Genomic DNA, 18,264 nt, shown 5'->3' with positions numbered 1-18,264 from the left:
CCACTGACCTCATGTTTTTCAGCCTTTCATCTGACAAATATCCACGGGCGATAACAGAAGAAAACATAACTTTCATCTTCAGCCAAAATCTTACGATGATCAACCACCATTATCAAGTATAAATTTCTTAAAAAATAAGTATAAATTCCTGGTTATGTGGCCCAATAATTCACAGCATACATTTTTATGACAACTTGGAGAACCACAAGCATAGTATCAAACTAGATGATGATGGATAAGAACCACTTTCTACTCTCCTTAAGCTTAACAGTTCACTCGGGCAAGTAAAATATACAATAAATTAGAGCATCAACAAGTATGTGATTAAATATTACTTGAATGATTGGACAATAAATGAAATAGAAATTTAGACAAGGGTGGATCATGATAAAAATCTTATTAATGCCACTGCAGCTTGGGAGTATTTTCCTCACATCATTCAAATTGGCTTATTATACACACACACATACTTTTGACAGGTTCACTTGGTTACTCAACAAATGTTTAAGGGTCTTCTATTACATGTATATAACAGGTACAGGGACAAAACAAAGGTCCTGTCCATACAGACAGATTTTATATTTTTGTTGGCAAAGGAAGCAACAAACAGAAAACAAATAGATACTTTACATATCTCTCTTACGTCACAGCCAAAATTTTAACTTAGGTTACCTGGATTATAAAGCCCAAGTCCAACATCAGCTACGCCACTTCAGTGCTGAAACTTATTTCCCTAAATGATAGAGGTTGCTGGAGGCCTCTGATACCTGGTCGGTTCTGAAACAGTTTGTCTAGGATTTGCCAAGAGATTCCCATGCTTTTTGCTTCCACTGAGCTAGGTCACAGGCTCTTTCTTGTCCTGCACATTTCTTTCTTCCATCTGTATTGATGTTCATTGAAATTTTAGTTCTCATCTCAAACGTATATTAACACACACTAACAAATAGCAACTAACACACACACTTTTCTCTGCTTTAACATCTTCAATAAATTCTCCATTCATTTTCCTCATTCCCCCAAAACAGTTGCTAATTAGTAGTACTATGTGAAAAGTGCTAGTCGCTCAGTTGTTCATGTCTGACTCATTGTGACCTCATGGACTGTAGCCCACCAGACTCCTCTGTCCATGGAATTTTCCAGGCAAGAATACTGGAGTGGGTAGCCATTTCCTTCTCCAGAGGATCTTCCCAACCCATGGATCAAACCTGGGTCTCTTGCATTACAGGCAGGTTCTTTACTGTCTAAGTCATCAGGGAAGCCCAAGTATGCCAGCTGGGCTATACAGTCCTATATGTTACTGTATTTGGATTTATATATATTAACAATTTGTGAAAGTTGCTTAGTCGTGTCCGACTCTTTGCGACCCCATGGACTGTACAGTACATGGAGTTCTCCAGGCCAGAATACTGGAGTGGGTAGCCTTTTCCTTCTTCAGGGGATCTTCCCAAACCAGGTCTCCCTCACTGCAGGTGGATTCTTTACCAGCTGAGCCACAAGGGAAGCCCGTATATTAACAATAGCTCTATGATTAAGCAGTGAAGTATCTAGATATTCTCTGCATTATCTCATTTTATCTTTTCAATAGCACTGCAAGTTATTTAAAAAATGTTTGTGTTTTACAGACAAGGAATTGAGATTCAGAGAGGCTGAACTACTTGCTCAAGATCTGCATATAGTAAATTTGGGTCTTCCCAGGTGATTTCTACTATACCCTGCTGCCTCCCACCTAAAAATGTAGAAATCACACAAATGTGAAATTTGAAAGGACCCCCTAGGATCCTTTACAAGATCCTTTCCTGTGCAGGTGCCATTTCAAAAGTATCCTTTTCCAGTGATCCAGTCTCTTGTAGAAATATTGGCTTATCACTGTGAATCTCAGTTTTCTCATCTATTAAAGGCAATACTTTTAAGTGTCTCACAAGGTTATTGTGAGGATTAAATGATAAAATATGTAAAAGTCCTTTGCAAACAATAAAGCACTTTATAAATGTTCCCTAAATTTTCCTTACAAGTAAGTTAGACTTATAAAACAAATTTTTTTATCTTTGAATTTAAGTCATTATAAATGAATTCTCCTTAATATATCTCTGACTTCATAATCACAGATTTAAAGAGAGAAACATATCCACAACTTTTCCTAGTAGGCAAATTACTTTATGTTAATGTTACTACTAGACATAAGACTAAGATTACAGTGTAAGTTTTTTTCAAACACTTTTAGAGATGAAGGAAAATATCAACTTTGGAACAGCTATGTGAACGTGAATTTTATCTTGTTAATGTGCAGCTATGTAAAATAATTAATATGGCTGGATTAATATGGAGGGATTTTAAATGAATTTTCTTATATAATTTCATTAGAATTTGTGCACATATTAAAAATATCAATGCAATTAGAATAAACATTTATTGAGCACTTGACACCTGGTAACTCATTTAATAAAATTTCTCAATTATAGGAAAATGATAATTTAACAATGGAAGGAAAGTCAACAGGAAAGTTAGTGTAGCAAGCTAATAAAATAATATTACAGGCAAAGGAAAACTACCTAGAATATATAACCTGACTTTTACCAGAGCCTTTGGTATGTTACTGTATCCAACAATAGAAATGTTTCAGAACACTTCATAGAAACTACAGATAAAATAGGTTAAATTTTATTATCTATAAGATGCCCAAATGCATACTCATTTAAAACTGATCCATGGGTATATTATCTCCCTTTATCCAGGTAAATGGAAAGTTAATTTCTTTAAATACTGTTTCTTTAGCTTTCAAATTCATCAGAGTACATTAATCTTAAAATCTGTCATTTCTCAAATTGTTTCTGTCCTTCTTTGCTTGACTTCATATTGCTTCCCTTTTTTTCCTAAGGATTTTATTCTAAAAGGTCATAAAAATATTTTATTCTAAAAGGCCATATTTGTATGTGTGTGCGCGCGCGTGTGTTTGTATGCACAGTATTTGCATCTTTTTCTAGACTATTATTTCTCTTGTTAATAAATAGAAACCAGATCAGGACCGAAGGTTCATACCTTCCTCGTCTCTTATTAAGGTAGAAAGGTGAAAATATATATTATGTCTTTCACATTGCATAAGCCCATCTTGCTAAATAAAAACACTTACTGTTTTACTTACAGCCAGTGTCCTTCAAATTGCTTGTGGTGATATATTTTTTCATCAATGGTGATGGGAAAATCAAAGAAATTCAGTTTTCTGCCTTCTAAGCTTTCTGCCTTCTTTTATCTCTGAGTGATGCAGGCTCAAGAGTTGCCAAATGAGATGGACAAAGGCAGCCAGATAGGGCTTCCTAGCCAATCTAAAAATAGCAGGTGGTGGTGGACAGATATTATACCATTTCTCTCTTGTTCTTTTATTTTTTTCTAAGAGCCAGGTACCATACACATGACTTGTTCAAAATTAAAATAGTACAGAAAGAATTGTATTCTCTCTTGTCCAAAGATCTAGATGCATGGTCAGTTAGGTAAATTGATGTGAAATTCAATGTAAAGCTACATTCTGCATTTCATACATCATGATTCCCTTACTCAGTTTCCACTTGCACTGAAAGGAAATCTGACCATAAACTTGCGGGAATCAAGAACTGCCTTTGCTTTTTATTTTTCTTTCCTGGAGCTCCTTAAACAATAACTACTAATATTTGTTATATTTTATAGTTTAAGAGGTCCTTTTACAGACTTTTCTGGCTCCTTACAACAAGTCTATTCCTTGGAAAGCTCCTAGCATTACAATTTGAAAAATGAGAAAACTGAGGCTCACAGAGAGGTTGAAGTTTGCCCAAGGTCATCCAGATTAAAAAAGAGAGTATCTTCCAATTTCACATTTGCCTCACACACACACACACACACACACACACACACGAACATATTCTCTCCCTAAAGGTTCCAACATAAAATGGCATTTAAAGATTAAATTTTTAGTTTTATACATACATGTAAGCACATACAAATATATTCTATAGAGAAAAAGGTTACAATAAATTTGAATTAGAGGTCCTTCACAAATACAAAAGTTCTATAAAATGTGAAAATATAAATTTACTAATCATATCAATTATATAATGATAAATCCAAGAAGTTCATTTTTCAAAATTATTATTCTTTTAGCAAAAGAAATAAAATAGGGAATTGCCATGGATTGTTAAGATTTAGGTTTTGTTTTTCTGAAAGTGGGAACAAAGAAACTCACAGCTTAGCAGGAAATACTAATGTGTAAGTAGTTATCTCTTAGTGGTAAGATTACAAATATTTTTTTCTTCTCATACTTTCTGCACATTTCAAACTTTACAGAGTCAAGAAATTATGGGTTTAACTTTGATGCAAGAAAAAAAAGTTTTACAATATACTTTAAGGGGGAAAAGGCAGGACACAAAGTTAAATATACAGCATGATCTCAACATAGTAAAAAAGAAAAATGTTTCTTTGTAGACATAAAGCTGGAAGGTGATAGTCTGCCAGGATAGTACCTCTGAGTGATAGGATCCAGGGATTGCTTTATTTGACATTTCTGTAAAGTCCAAATTGTTTTCATGGGCATGTTGTACTTTTTTAAAGAAAAGAAAAATATTTAGGTTTATTGTCACTGCCAACTGGAAATCAAGTAAAGAAAATCATTTAAAATTATAAATCAATGGAAAACAATATACCCAAATTCTAAATAGTAAAACTTTCAATTTATGCAATGAGCGTATCTATCACTAAACATAAGTCAATAAATTTTGCTAATAATCCAATCTTAGTTTAAAAAATTCTGTATGATTACATTTTCTTTTTTTAAACCTGTTTTTTTTTTTTTTAATTTTCTTGCCTTGCACACAGCTTGTAGGATCTTAGTTTCCCAACCAGGGAATGAACCCATGCCCTTGGCAGTGAAAGTGTGGAGTCCACTGGATTGCCAGGGGGCTCCCTGTATTATTACACTTTCATTATGATATTCAAAATTTTGGTTTTTGAAAATGAATGAAAGCCCTCTAAAGATTACAAATATACACAGATGTGGAAACTAGGTCTATGTATGTGCATAGATGCAACCCATGAGGATGTATAGACATTGAATGGATATGCAAGGATGTGGTAGGATTTCCAGTAGATTATACTTTCTTTATAATTTTCTAGATTTTTAATTTTCTGTATTAAATATTGCTTAAGGACCCATAAATTTAGAATACCTCCCTTTACCTTATTACCTCTCTCCTTTACCTTGTTTGCAATAAAATAGACATTGCAGAACACCAAAGGAATAGAGACCAGTCAAGGATTTCGTTCACTTCCCTGTTGGTCTCTATTGCTATTGTTCAGTTGCTAAGTTGTGTCCAAATTTTTTCGACCACATGGGCTGCATCATGCCAGGCTTCCCTGTCCTTCACCATCTCCTGGTCTTTGCTCAAACTCATGTCCATTGAGTTGGTGATGCCATCCAACCATCTCATCCTCTGTCATCCCCTTCTCCTCCTGCCCGCAATCTTCCCAGCATCAAGGTCTTTTCCAATGAGTCAGCTCTCTGCATCAGGTGGCCAAAGTATTGGAGCTTCAGCATCAGTCCTTCCAATGAATATTCAGGGTTGTTCCTCTGGGATGGACTGGCTTGATCTCCTTGCTGTCCAAGGGACTCTCAAGAGTCTTCTCCAGCACCACAATTCAAAAGCATCAGTTCTTCGGTGCTCAGTCTTCTTTATGGTCGAACTCTCACATCTGTACATGACTACTGGAAAAGCCATAGCTTTGACTGTACAGACATTTGTCAGCAAAGTAATGTCTCTACTTTTTAATATGCTGTCTAGGTTTGTCATAACTTTTCTTCCAAGGAGCAAGCATCTTTTAATTTCATGGCTGCAGTCACTGTCCACATTGATTTGGGAGCCCTAAAATAAAAAATCTGCCATTTTTTCCATTGTTTCCCCATCTATATGCCATGAAGTGATGGAACCAGATACCATGATCTTAGTTCTTTGAATGCTGAGTTTTAAGCCAGCTTTTTCACTCTCCTCTTTCATCTTCATCAAGAGGCTCTTTAGTTCCTCTTTGCTTTCTGCCATTAATTGGTATCATCTGCATATCTGGGGTTGGTGATATTTCTCCTAGCAATCTTGATTCCAGCCCAGCATTTTGCAGGATGTACTCTGCGTATAAGTTAAATAAGCAAGGTGACAATATACAGCTTTGACTTACTCCTTTCCCAATTTTGAACCAGTCCATTGTTCTATGTTGAGCTCTAACTGTTGCTTCTTTACAAGCATATAGGTTTCTCAAGAGGCAGGTAAGGTGGTCGTGTATTCCCACCTCTTAAAGAATTTTCCAGTGTGTTGTGATCCATACAAAGGCTTTAGCTTAGTCAGTGAAGCAGAAGTAGATGTTTTTCTGGAATTCCTTTGCTTTCTCTATGATTCATTGGATTTTGGCAATTTGATCTCTGGTTCCTCTGCCTTTTCTAAATCCAGCTTGTACATATGGAAGTTCTCAGTTTACAAACTATTCAAGCCTAGCTTGAAGGATTTTGAGAATTACCTCAATAGCATTTGAAATGAGCGCAAATGTGTATGGACATTCTTTGGCATTGCCCTTTTCTGGAACTAGAATGAAAACTGTCCTTTTACAGTACTGTGGCCATTGCTGAGTTTTCCAAATTTGCTGGCATCTTGAGCATAGTACTTCAACAGCATCATCCTTTAAGATTTGGAATAGCTCCGCTGTTGATGAAATAGCTTCATCATCTCCACTAACTTTGTTCCTAATGATATCTCCTAAGGCCCACTTGACTTCACACTCCAGGACATCTGGCTCTAGATGAATGATCACACCAACGTGGCTATCTGGGTCATTAAGACCTTCTTATAATAGTTCTTCTGTGTATTCTTGCCATCTCTTGTTAACCTCTTCTGCTTCTGTTAAGTCCTTGCCATTTCTGTCCTTTATCGTGCCCATCTTTGCAAGAAATGTTCCCTTAGTATCTCCAATTTTCTTCAAGAGATATCTAGTCTTTCTTATTCTATTGTTTTCCTCTATTTTTTGCATCATTCACTTAAGAAGCCTTTCTTATCTCTTCTTGCTAGTCTCTGGAACTCTGCATTGATAGGTAAATCTTTCATTTTCTCCTTTGCCTTTGGCTTCTCTTTTCTCAGCTATTTAAATTTTATTATAGTTGATTTACAATGTTGTGTTGATTTCTATTGTACAACAAAGTGATTCAGCAATATATATATTACATATATGTACATGATACATATACACACATTCTTTTTCATATTCTTTTCCATTGTGTTTTATTACACGATATTTCCCTGTGCTATAGAGTAGGACTTTGTTGTTTATCCATTCTATATATAATAGTCTGCCTCTGCTGCTGCTGCTGCTGCTGCTAAGTCACTTGTCGTGTCCAACTCTGTGCGACCCCATAGACGGCAGCCCACCAGGCTCCCCCGTCCCTGGGATTCTCCAGGCAAGAACACTGGAGTGGGTTGCCATTTCCTTCTCCAATGCATGAAAGTGAAAAGTGAAAGTGAAGTCGCTCAGTCGTGTCCGACCCTCAGCGACCCTATGGACTGCAGCCTTCCAGGCTCCTCCATCCATGGGATCTTCCAGGCAAGAGTACTGGAGTGGGGTGCCATTGCCTCTATTAATCCCAAACACCCAATTCCTCCCTCCCCACTTCATCTCCCCCTTGGCAACTACAAGTCTGTTCTGTGAGTTTGTTTCATAGAAAAGTTCGTTTGTGTCATATTTTAGATTCCATATATGTGATATAATATAGTATTTGTCTCTTTCTAATCTATTTCATAAATATAATCTCTAGGTTTATCTATGTTGCTGCAAGTGGCATCATTTCTGCCTTTTTATAGCTGAGTAGCATGTGTGAGGAGAAGGCAATGGCACCCCACTCCAGTACTCTTGCCTGGAAGATCCCATGGACGGAGGACCCTGGTGGGCCGCAGTCCATGGGGTCGCTAAGAGTCGGACACGACTGAGCGACTTCACTTTCACTTTTCACTTTCATGCATTGGAAAAGGAAATGGCAACCCACTCCAGTGTTTTTGCCTGGAGAATCCCAGGGACGGGGGAGCCTGGTGGGCTGCCGTCTATGGGGTCACACAGAGTCGGACACGACTGAAGCGACTTAGCAGCAGCAGCAGCAGCAGCAGCGTGTGAGTGCTAAGTCGCTTCAGTCGTGCCTGACATTGCGACCTGATGGACTGCAGCCCATCAGGCTCTGCTGTCCATGGGATTCTCCAGGCAAGAATACTTGAGTAGGTTGCTGTGCCCTCCTCCAGGGGATCTTCCTGACCCAGGGATCGAACCCACGTCTCTTACTTCTAAACTGCATTGGAAGGTGGATTCTTTACCACTCACTTCCCTGGTAGCTCAGCTGGTAAAAAGTCTGCCTGCAACGAAGGAGACCCAGTTTGATTCCTGGTTCTGAAGATCCACTGGAGAAAGGATAGGTTACCCACTCCAGTATTCTTGGGCTTCCCTGGTGGCTCACCTGGAAAAGAATCCTCCTGCAATATGGGAGACCTGGGTTCAATCCCTAGGTTGGGAAGATTCCCTGGAGAAAAGAACAGCTACCAACTCCTGTATTTTGGCCTGGAGAATTCCATGGACTATATAGTCCATGGGGTTGCAAAGAGTCAGACAGGACTGAGCGACTTTCACTTCACAGCACCATTTGCAAAGCTGTAGCTGAGTAGTATTCTATGTATATATGTGCACATCTTTATCTGTTCTTCTTTCAGTGGACACTTAAACTGTTTCCATGTCTTGGCTATTATAAACAGCGCTCCAATGAATATTGGAGTGCATGTGTCTTTTTGAATCATAGATTTTTAGGGATATAGTTCCAGTACTGGATCATATGACTTTTAGTTTTTTAAGGAACCTCCCTAGTGTTTCCGGTAGAGGTTGCACCAATTGATATTCCCACCAACAGTGTAATTTCTCCACACCCTCTGCAACATTTGTTATTTTCTAGCATTTGTTATTTGTAGACTTTCTAATGATGGCCATTCTGACCAGTGTGAGGTGGTACCTTGTTGTAGTTTTCATTTGCATTTCTCTAATTAGCAATGTTCACCTTTTCTTGTGCCTGTTGGCCATCTGTAGCTCTTTGGAGAAGTGTGTTTAGATCTTCTACCCATTCTCTGATTGGATTGAAAAACCAGAGTCTATTAATCTCATATATTTCCCAAGAGAAGGAAAGTCTCTTGGTGTTATAAGTATCAAGCATCAAATTCTTTGGAGAGTTTTATATAACATCTGAAAATAAAGCTACTTACTTCAAAATTAGCAGGATGCTTACATTCAGAAATGAAAAATCATAATTTTTGAAACATTAATGGAGATATCAAAATGTTTTTATTCAGTACCACTCATAAAGTAAAAGAACAGAAAATTTCAAAAAAGGAAAATGCTAAGAACTTGGGTAGAAACCTAATCTGCTATATCGCTCCAAAATTCCTTAAGGGAAAGAGTAATTTCTAACAACTGAGATGTTCTTTTATCAGTCTCTGGCATGCAGTAGGAGATCAATAAGTATTTGCTGAATGAATAAATCTAATATTAAATAAAAACATTCTCCCAAGAATCTCAATAATCACTCCAATCCCATTCACTGGAGGTAACCACAATGAAGTTTGCTGAATCTCTCCACACACCGTAACTATTTCCATTCAAAAAATATAGAGATTATCCTACTATAGTTCCATTTTATTCATTTTAATAACTACACGAACTTACCAGTTTTCCAGGTGCTTTCAGCAACCAAGATACGGAATGAAAGGAAATAAAAATACTAATAGTAATGACTAACATGCATTGAGCATTGTTCTAAATGCTTTATATTAATATATACCAAACTGAACTGAACACAATAGAACTGCACAACTTTATATGTAGGTAGTATTACTTATGGACCTCTTATAAAGAAATTTTAAAATATTACTTTCCAAAGATTATAATGACTTGCCTAAAGATAGACAATAAGTGGCAGAGGAAGGATGTAAAGCCAGCAGTCTGTCTTGGGAGCCTGTGTTCTTAGTCATTACTGCCTCTGTGATGTTAAAAATAATAAAGATAAATCCTTACAACAACAGCTGACTGTTAGTATATACCAAATGTAAACATAATAGGAGACAATGTCCGGGTTTGTTTGTTTTTAATTATATCATAACCTTACACCAAGTAGTGCCTTCAAAGGAATCCCAGCAATAGGTTATATGTTCAGAGTCTGTCCTAAGTCAGAAACATTTGAATTAGGAAAAATACACAAATTTCCTTCACATATATTTCATAAACTGAACAAGAAAAGAGATCTAAATGCCTTAATATTACCTTCTTAATGGCCAAAAGCAGCTTTTATATAAGCTTTACTACCCATTTTGTTTATTAGACTTGTCACTAAATGATTTATGGTCATTAAAACAAAAACAAAATACTATATCCAGTCACACACACAAAAAGAACCTGAACCACATTAAAAAAATATACAACTCAGACTAAACTCAGATCCAAGAGTGTTTTGAATAATGGCAGAATCTTTGGAATAAATGTATTGTCTCTCAAGGTAGCTATTCTGAAGAGAACAATATTCAATTATCTGTGTAAGGACAGTCTGTTAAAAGTTACCACACTTAACAGGTCTCTTTCATTTACTAATTTAGCAACCAGTTCATGTCAACCATCAGTGACATAACTAATGTCCATATTGTCTACTGTCTCCAAGCTAGTGATTTGATAGCTAGTATCCTAAGTTCTAAGCACTGTACAACATATCAAAATAGTGTTGCTGAGCCAAGTGAAGCATAAATTGTCTTATAACATTAGCCAATTTCCTAATTTACTCTTCTAACAGAGTGATTCCACTGACAGTAACAGCAAGGAAAAAAGGCAGCTTTAGAAGATGCCTTATCTTTGACTGCATCTTATTAGTTTGAACGAGGGATAGCAGTAAAAGCGGTGCATCCACACACATATACATCTATTCAGTATCACCAAAATACCACCAACATTTCGAAGTGATGCCAACTAACATTAAAGGGGCTATGTTTCAGATGATGTGTTAATCGAAGATCAGGTTTCACCTACGCTTGATACTGAATCACTTTCTAGATCATGATTTCCTTAAGTAAAACTTCCTTCTTGAAAAAACAAGCATCTGGCTGAGCTCCATGTATTTCCACAGAATAATAAAAATAACTGGAAGTTTCTTTGTATACATAATTGCTAAATAAATGGTAAACAGTCTTGCAAGTCAGTCCTTAACAAAAAGTCTAATGAGTGAACATTAAAAAATTAAATTTCTTGGCAACCTGTTAGGCATAATTATCTGAGTATTATCCCATAAATAAAAGAATAGGTATTATTCAATCTACAACCTAGAGAATCCCCTGTGAGTTATATACCATTCTTACAGTAAAATAATTCTCAAAGCACTACCTTTTGGATTGCCTTTATCTGACAGCTCATTTCTCCTCCTGCATCAGTACACATAAAATCTCACTCAATAAAGTATTTATTAATCAATTAATGCTTTTGCTCTGGCGATGCAAAAGATCTCTCATCAGCTCTTATCTTTCCCCAACCATTCATCACCAAGATTATGATGCTTGGATTAGAGCCAGAGCCAAGGAAAGAACCAAGTATATAATGACCTCATGTGGCAAAGGGCTACAATTACTGAATTAACTATAACATAATCATGGGCTTAAACTACTTTTGTTAGTGGATTTTTATTTTCAAATCGCTACTTTAAATGGGCATTAAATAACTAGACAAGGTTAGAGAAGGAAAGGAAAATGACCTTGGATATAAAGAGCACAGGTAAAAACAGAATCACTACTCACTAAAATAAAATGAACCCCCACACTACAAAGTCAAAATATCTGGGCTGTTTCAGCTTTAATTTTTGCAGAACCTTGAGAACCCCTTAGCCTCTCACATCTATAAAATAGTGATAAATTTTGTCTACCACAAACTCTAAGTTACAATGATTAAGAAATGATTTTAATATCTGATATTTAATGGTTCTTTTATTCTACTTATGGTATTTGCTACTTTATATATCTAAAATATTTTTAAGGTCATCATAAAAACATAAACCAACAACTCAAGTACTATTACCTAATTTGACTTCTAATTGTTATCTTTTATATTCTAGTACATTGATGAACATTGGTTGATACAGAATTTATTTTATTCTAGGCATAGAACTAAAATTAAATGAATTCAAAGGGTACTCATATTACTGATAATCTTCTTTGGGGGTAGTCTTAACACTTAAAAGAAACAATTTGATATTTATCAATTCAAAATCTGCCAAAACAGAACTTAGTGTGAAATTTTGAACCAAATCCAAATCTTCATTGATATAAAATACTCTTGAGGACATCAATATTGCATGAAGAACTTATATCCATTAAATGTACAATTAGTGCTTCTCAGGTGGCAGCTCAGTGGTAAAAAATCTGCCTGCCAATGCAGGAGACATGCAGGTTCAATTCCTGGGTCAGGGAGATCCCCTGGAGAGGATATGGCAACCCACTCCAGTATTCTTTCCTTGGAGATCCCATGGTCAGAGAAGCCTGGTGAGTGACCTGACTCAGCACAAGCATGAAACATACAATTACAGAGCTGTAGTCACAATATTCTTTAAAAAGATGGGGAAAGGAGCAGGTAAAACTGAATCAAATTCAAATGACATACCTATTTCTCACTTAATGTCTTTTATTCTTTAAATGAAATCTTTTCTGTTAATTTTATAATAGGGCAATGGATTATATATCCCAAGATTCCAAAAATGCATTGATTGAGCAATAAGGGGAGAAGGAAGTGGCAACCAACTCTGGTTTTCTTGTCTGGGAAATCCCATGGACAGAGGGGCCTGGTGGGCTATGGTCCATGGGGTTCCAAAGAGTTAGACATGACTTAGCGATTAAATCAGAGAAGAAATGGGAACCCACTCCAGTATTCTTGCCTGGAGTATCTGGTGGGCAGAGGAGTCTGGTGGGCTGTTGTCCATGGGGTCGCACAGAGTCGGTCACGACTGAAGCGACTTAGCATGCATGCATGAGCAATAACAAGTTTACAAAAAATATACAATATAGTTTGTGCATAAAATACATTGTAAACAAGTTTTACTGTACTTGCCAAAGAAGAAAATTTGATAGTTGGTGATGGTTGGTGGAGAAGGATAAAGAAATTATTCAGGTGAATTCTGCTTTCTGTACCATTTATCCCCTCCAACTTTCCACCCTTTTTGGGAACCAATGGTTATCTTGTGTTCAAACTCCACTTAAAATTAAGTTACAATACAAAATAACACAGAAAATTCAAAACACATGGAAATGGCATCTATACATAATAGACAAGAGTCCTAGAAGGTATAACTATTTCATTCCTCTCATTTCATACTTATGCAAAGTAAATTTACCTGATGTACAATTCAAATGTGTTCTAATAATCACTACATATATAGTAAATTGTTATGCTTTTGTCAGAGATGGAAATGTATAGATATTGTTCTTTACTGCATCAGATCAGATCAGTCGCTCAGTCGTGTCTGACTCTTTGTGACCCCATGAATCGCAGCACGCCAGGCCTCCCTGTCCATCACCAACTCCAGGAGTTCACCCAGACTCACGTCCATCAGGTCAGTGATGCCATCCAGCCATCTCATCCTCTGTCGTCCCCTTTTCCTCCTGCCCCCAGTCCCTTCCAGCATCAGAGTCTTTTCCAATGAGTCAACTCTTCGCATGAGGTGGCCAAAGTACTGGAGTTTCAGCTTTAGCATCATTCCTTCCAAAGAAATCCCAGGGCTGAGCTCCTTCAGAATGGACTGGTTGGATCTCCTTGCAGTCCAAGGGACTCTCAAGAGTCTTCTCCAACACCACAGTTCAAAAGCATTAATTCTTCGGTGCTCAGCCTTCTTCACAGTCCAACTCTCACATCCATACATGACCACAGGAAAAACCATAGCCTTGACTAGACGAACCTTTGTTGGCAAAGTAATGTCTCTGCTTTTGAATATGCTATCTAGGTTGGTCATAATATTCCTTCCAAGGAGTAAGCGTCTTTTAATTTCATGGCTGCAGCCACCATCTGTAGTGATTTTGGAGCCCAGAAAAATAAAGTCTGACACTGTTTCCACTGTTTCCCCATCTATTTCCCATGAAGTGGTGGGACCGGATGCCATGATCTTCGTTTTCTGAATGTTGAGCTTTAAGCCAACTTTTTCACTCTCCACTTTCACTTCAGGTATGACCTAAATCAAATCCCTTATGACTATACAGTGGAAGTGAGAAATAGATTTAAGGGCCTAGATCTGATAGATAGAGTGCCTGATGAACTATGGAATGAGGTTCGTGACACTGTACAGGAGACAGGGATCAAGACAATTTTCATAGAAAAGAAATGCAAAAAAGCAAAATGGCTGTCTGGGGAGGCCTTACAAATAGCTGTGAAAAGAAGAGAAGCGAAAAGCAAAGGAGAAAAGGAAAGATATAAACATCTGAATGCAGAGTTCCAAAGAATAGCAAGAAGAGAGAGGAAAGCCTTCTTCAGCAATCAATGCAAAGAAATAGAGGAAAACAACAGAATGGGAAAGACTAGGGATCTCTTCAAGAAAATCAGAGATACCAAAGGAACATTTCATGCAAAGATGAGCTCGATAAAGGACAGAAATGGTATGGACCTAACAGATGCAGAAGATATTAAGAAGAGATGGCAAGAGTACACAGAACTGTACAAAAAAGATCTTCACGACCCAGATAATCACAATGGTGTGATCACTGACCTAGAGCCAGACATCCTGGAATGTGAAGTCAAGTGGGCCTTAGAAAGCATCACTATGAACAAAACTAGTGGAGGTGATGGAATTCCAGTTGAACTATTCCAAATCCTGAAAGATGATGCTGTGAAAGTGCTGCACTCAATACGCCAGCAAGTTTGGAAAACTCAGCAGTGGCCACAGGACTGAAAAGGTCATTTTCAAAGGGATTCATTCCAATCCCAAAGAAAGGCAATGCCAAAGAATGCTTAAACTACCACACAATTGCACTCATCTCACACGCTAGTAAAGTAATGCTCAAAATTCTCCAAGCCAGGCTTCAGCAATATGTGAACCGTGAATTGACTATGCCAAAGCTTTTGACTGTGTGGATCACAACAAACTGTGGAAATTTCTGAAAGAGATGGGACTACCAGACCACCTGATCTGCCTCTTGAGAAATCTGTATGCAGGTCAGGAAGCAACAGTTAGAACTGGACATGGAAAAACAGACTGGTTCCAAATAGGAAAAGGAGTTCGTCAAGGCTGTATATTGTCACCCTGTTTATTTAACTTATATGCAGAGTACATCATGAGAAACACTGGACTGGAAGAAACACAAGCTGGAATCAAGATTGCCGGGAGAAATATCAGTAACCTCAGATATGCAGATGACACCACCCTTATGGCAGAAAGTGAAAAGGAACTCAAAAGCCTCTTTACTGCATACTTTAGTATATTTTTAGAGTAGGAAGAATCTTTATACCTAAGGAGAGAAAAAAAGGTGACTATCTGAACAATGATAGATGTTACAGCATAAAGTTACTACTGAACAGTTCTTATGGGAGAAGACTGTATTTAAACATTTTGGCATTATTAATCTCAGTACTAATACATTTTATAATTAATAGTTAATTAATGACGTTTCAAAGCACTACATAGACTAAGTGAAAAAATGAAATACATTAAACCTGCCTTCATTTTTCAATATTCAACTATCAAACTGAAGATGAGAAAAAGTAATTTTCTTATACAAATAAATTCTTTGAAGAAGAAAAACCTTATTAGGATCACCTCAATAAACACCCCAAAATATTACTAAACCTAGGTAGCTCATGCCTCTAGCAAATGCAAGATTAGCCAACTCCAAGACTTAATTTAAGCTACAGTAATCAAGACAGTGTGGCATGGGTAAAAGAAGAAACAAATAAATCAGTGGAACAGAAGAGAGAGCCTACATATATACCCACATAATTAGTCAATTGATTTTCAACAAAGAAGAGAAGGTAATTCAATTAAAGCTAGTCTTTCAACAAACAGTGAACAAGTGGACCTCAACAAGCAAAAAAAAAAAAAAATCTAAACCCAGATCTTACACAAAAATTAAGATCTTCACAAAAATTAAATCAAAATGGATCATAGATCTAAATATAAAATGCAAAATTATAACCCCCTTAGAGGATAACATACAAGAAAACCTAAATGACCTTGGTATGGTGATGTCGTTTTAGGTAACAACACAAAGTATGATCCGTGAAAGAAATAACTGATACGCTGGGCTTCAGTAAAATTAAAAAACTCCTGCTCTGCAAAAGATAATGTCAAGAGAAAATGACAAACCACAGATAGGAGAAATAGTTGCAGAAGACACATCTGATAAAGGACAATTACCTAAAATATATTAAAAAAACACTTAAGACTCAGTAGTAAGAAAACGAACTCAAAAAAATAGACAAAAGATCGTAATGGATACCTCACCAAAGAAGATATACAGATAGAAAGACAATTAACATCATATGTTCTGTGCTGTGCTTAGTCACTCAGTCATGTCTGAGTCTTTGCGACCCCATGGGCTGTAGCCAGCCAGGCTCCTCTGTCCATGGGATTCTCTAGGCAGTAATACTGGAGTGGGTTGCCATGCCCTCCTCCCGGGGATCTTCCCAACCCAGGGATTGAACCCAGGTCTCCAACATTGCAGGCAGATTCTTTACCATCTGAGTCATCAGGGTAGCCCAAGAATACTGGACTGGGTAGCCTATCCCTTCTCCAGGGGATCTTCCCGACCCAGAAATTGAACCGGGGTCTCCTGGCTTGCAAGTGTATTATTTACCAGCTGAGCTACCAGGGAAGCCCTCATATGTACTAGGGAATTGCAAATTAAAATAAAATACAACTACCTTCATGGGCAAAATCCAAATCACTGACAACAACAAATGCTGACAGGGAGGTGGAGTAACAACAACTCTCGTCATTGCTGGCAGAAAGGCAAAATAATACAACCATTTTGGAAGACAGTTTGGCAATTTCTCAGAAACCTAAGCATACTCTTACTAGATGGTCCAGCAACTGCACTCCTTGGTATTAACTCAAATGAACTGAAAAGTTATGTCCACATAAAAACCTGTACACCAACACTTATACTACTTATAATTACCCAACCTGGAAGCAATCAAGATATATCTTAGTAGGTGAGAGTATAAACTGTGGTACATCCAGACCACAGAATATTTTTCAGTGCTAAAAATGAACTATCAAGCCATGAAAGACATGGAATTAAATGCAAGTTACTAAGTGAAAGAAGCCACTGATAAAGCTCTCTACTGATTCATGATTCCAACTCTGTGATATTCTGGAAGAAGGCAAAACTATGGAGACAACAAAAAGACAACTGCCAGAGGTTAGGAGGGTGGGAGGGACGAACGGAACAGAGGATCTTCAGGGCAGCCAAATTATTTTGTATACTACGATGGTGGTTACATGTCATTTTTCATTTGTCAAAACCCACAGAAGATACAACAGTGAGTAAACTCTAATGCAAACTATGAACTTTGAACAATAATGATGTGTCAATGTAGCTTCGTTGATTATAATTAATGGACCACTCTGTTGGGGGATGGTGATATTGGAGGAAGCTGTGCAAGTGTCAGGGCAGAAGGTATATGGAAGCTCTGTACTTTTCAGTCAGTTTTGCTGTGAACCTAAAACATTTCTGAAAAATAAAAATAAAGACTTAAAAATAAGTTCTTTAGTTTAACACCAGTGTACCAGAGTCAATTTCTTGGGCATGATAATATACTGTGGTTAAGTAAAACGTTACCATGGGGGCACACAGGAGCTCTGATCATTTTGTAACTTCTGTGAGTCTAAAATTATTTCCAAAAAACCTTTCTTTTTTTTTTAAGAAAAGAAGTAAGATTTTCAAATGAGGAAGGCTATTGTCTACCAGGATGTAAATTATTTAGCATTTTTCTGGAGGTAATGAAATATATATCTCTATGTAAAAAAATATTTTGGGACTCCTTGTCCTTTAAAATATAACAGACTTAACTACTCGGGGCTTGGTAAACACTGCTCTAAATTTCAGGCACAGAAAATGAGAAAACTCTGAATGAGGGGATAACTCATTGTGTAACTCTTGTACAACTGATTACCTTCTTAGAAGAGTAAACTATAAAAAGTAGTACATATACTTTGAAGAAAGATGATTTGAT

Source organism: Bos taurus, chromosome 6, assembly GCF_002263795.3.
Source record: "Bos taurus isolate L1 Dominette 01449 registration number 42190680 breed Hereford chromosome 6, ARS-UCD2.0, whole genome shotgun sequence".
In the NCBI taxonomy this organism is placed as follows: domain Eukaryota; kingdom Metazoa; phylum Chordata; class Mammalia; order Artiodactyla; family Bovidae; genus Bos; species Bos taurus.
This window is presented reverse-complemented; position numbering follows the sequence as displayed.